Source organism: Salvia miltiorrhiza, chromosome 1 (assembly GCF_028751815.1).
Source record: "Salvia miltiorrhiza cultivar Shanhuang (shh) chromosome 1, IMPLAD_Smil_shh, whole genome shotgun sequence".
Taxonomy (NCBI): domain Eukaryota; kingdom Viridiplantae; phylum Streptophyta; class Magnoliopsida; order Lamiales; family Lamiaceae; genus Salvia; species Salvia miltiorrhiza.
The window spans coordinates 1906821-1910185 of record NC_080387.1 but is presented as its reverse complement, the minus strand read 5'-3'; the positions used below and the strand labels follow the sequence as shown (position 1 = coordinate 1910185).

The following is a 3365-nucleotide window of genomic DNA, read 5'->3' as shown; positions in this document are numbered from 1 at the left end:
ACTAGGATGTATAATTCTTTCAAACTTCAATTTTTAGTAAAATATAGTAATAAATTTTATTTTATAAAAAATATTACCCCACTATTAATATGGCTCGATGAATACTCATGAACATTATAGAATAGAGGATTCGAACCGTTATAAGTGGACTGGTTTTTACCCATGGGTATTAATTTTTATGATAAAAAAAAAACATTGAGATGTATAATATGAAAAAATTATTTTATTCAACGTGCTTTGAGTCTGGATTGTAAAAATTAGTGGACTGATTTTTGCAATTGGGGCGTGACCCAAATAAAAATGTTAACACATCTAGCTAAGTAACCATAAATCCATTTTTGTATTCATATTCCATTCAAATTTGTACAAAAATACTGAGTGCACTACATTTTATTTTAGTAGCCGAGTAGTTTTGGATTTAATATTTTTACACAATTTGAAGATAATAGTAATACTTTAATCTGTTTTCCAATTCTATGCATCTAATGATGTTTATTTGTGTATGCTATTGGTAGCCTCTGAATTTGATTTGGTAACTTTTGTAAGGTAGAATCGGAATGATTTTGTCTGGCACCAAAAGCAAAATGATTGAGAGATTTGAGGCGGAGAAGAAAACCAAGAAATAAACAATAATAATAGTGAGATACTTAATTTTTTATCTCAACCATTGGTTACTGTGTATGGGTCCCCATTCTAATCTTTGATTTTATATTTTGGAGATATATAATACTATAATGCTTCATTTTGATCCATCGCTATTTCAAATCTCAAGTGTTTTAATTTTCTAGAATTGGGAATGAATGATGATGCTACTTAATTATTGAGCTCATTTCTCTAGAATAGTCCAGACTATGACTAGAGGCAGAGGCTTAGTAGTGTAATAATCAGCACAAAAATGGGCCTTGGTGAAATGACGTTTTGAAAGAAACAGTGAATGGGCCTGGGCTTGGGCCTAAATTGATTGCAGCCCGAAAGCATTGTAATATAGTAGTAGTAGAAAAATATGAAAAACAAAAAATAAAAATAAAAATAAATAAAAAATAAAATGCGGTGAACGTGGATCGAACACGTGACCTTCAGATCTTCAGTCTGACGCTCTCCCAACTGAGCTATCCCCGCAGTATGTTCAGTAATTGGTATATTCATATTAAGTCTTAATAAGTTCTATATACGATTACAAGAACAATTAGACTTTGTAGCACACGATAGAAGCGTTGGTTGTGACATAAATCTTATAATTTTGATAATAAAGGCTTCGAAATTAAAGTATGGAATTCCGAGGGTCATTTATACTTACATTATACACAATAATGACCATTTAAAAAATAATTTTAATAAATTCCTATTAGTCAATTATATAATAATTCATGTATATATATATATATATATATATATATACACACACACTCATACTAAGTAATTATTAAATATATAATTTTAACCTATATATTTTTGTAGTCAATTAATTTTAAGTGTCGATTTAGTTGATGAGAAGTTTCTCCTCCAATCATTAAGTTAGAGGTTCGAGTCCTCACGGAAAAAAATGAAGAACTAATATTAATTTTTAAAAAATATTTTTAAGTTCAACGCAACTCTCGTTTAAATTAACATCAAATATCAAATTTTCAATGAAGATATAAGCTTAACATCAAACGTGTCTATTTTGATTTTATCGACACTCATTTTATTTACATTAATGTGTATGCCGTCGAATTTTGACGGAAAAATCACTTTATTATTTTAACTTAATTCTAAATAAAATAAGACGATACTTTTAGATCTAATTTGTGAATTGCATATTATTGAGTTTTGACGGAAAATCACTTTATGTTATACTCCCTCCGTCCATCAAAAGTATAACACTTTTGGTGGACATATGTTTTAATAAAATTGGTGATGATTTTTATGTAGTTGATAAACGATCCCAACATTTTATGAGATGTGTGGTTGAGATTGAATTTGAGGTGATTTTTTTTTTAAAATAAGAAGTATTTGTAAGGATAAAAGTTAAGGAAAAGATGTGGAGCCATGTTCTGAAAAGAAAAGTGTCATACTTTTTGTGGACGAAGAGAGTAGTTTATAAGTAGGAATATAGAATCACTTTATGTTGTAGTTTATAAGTGGGGATATATAAAATAATTGTATAATTGGTTAGAGCTTAGTCATTTATCAATTGCTGACTGTGATAGAACATGGCAAAAAGCTGAAATGATATCGATGATGCTAGAGTTGATCAACCCATAACTTTGATAGGAAGGATAATGATGATAGATCGAATTTATAAGGTAATGATTTACCGAACTCGTCTAAAATGTATACACATACAAGTAGCCTCCAATCAGTCCTTCTATTTTGAATGTTTTGGAGGTGATGACGATGGGGCCTTCAGTCAGTACTTGCCACATCATGTTGTGCTAAGCCGTGAGATGACTTTTCATCATGAGCTTCCATAGCTCGTAGTTCTCAACTATATACAAAGGAAGAGAACAAGTAGAATGATCTATGGCAGGAATACACTATATGATGATGAAAAACTTTTGAAAGGATTTTTGAAAGATTAGTTCAAGCAGGTCTGATATTCACATGTAGAGGTTTAGTGAACCCTTGCTTTGATACCTATTGTTGGTCCTGAGCGAGCATGTACTGGTGTACGGGGGAAAATACACCAGTTAAAAACTTTTCGTTGCTTATCAGAATGTAGTCTAAGACAACTTCAACTGATTATTAATCAGCTAGAGTGATTCAGTACAGCTGACTGACAATCAAAATATGGTTTGTCTAACTTAGTGATCAGTTAGCAATTCAATTGACTAATCGAAAGCTGATTAGTTAGACTAATAACTAATGTTGTGCAGAGTGTGGTGGTTAAGTTACTCACATTGTGAAAATCTTTAAGTTCAAGTTTTCAGCTTAGTCAATATTCAGTTTGATTAGCAACTTGAATATGTTGATTTAAAGTATGCTGAAAATATAGATTTTAGCTGATGATTATTATATACAGATTAATGACAATTTAAGTAATGTTGAATGCAAAAACACAAAAGTAAATAACACATCTATTTAACGTTCCACGAGCATGGGTGAATCCACTAACTTTGGATTCTTTGTTTTAAAGCTGCAAGCCAGCTGACCAATTAGTTTCTTTGTATTGATCCACGGGTCACGGGGCTATGATCGTTACTACAATTTACTCAATCGCGTTCGAATTCTACTTCAAGTTCCAGACTACAAATCAGTAGCTTACTTGTCGACTATCTTCTCACAACAACACCTAGCTATTACATGGGTGTATGTTTGAAAGTTTAGCTTCCAGCTAAAGAACACATTGTTACAATGAAGAACAGATTAGGTTGTTAAATGTGTTT

General features: G+C 31.0%; 1 non-coding gene across 1 annotated transcript; it reads right to left on the bottom strand.

Moving 5' to 3' along the window:
- Positions 1-1046: 1046 nt before the first annotated feature.
- TRNAF-GAA (transfer RNA phenylalanine (anticodon GAA)) lies at positions 1047-1119 on the bottom strand. The gene has a single exon. It is a non-coding gene; the product is annotated as a tRNA-Phe (tRNA).
- Positions 1120-3365: the final 2246 nt, after the last annotated feature.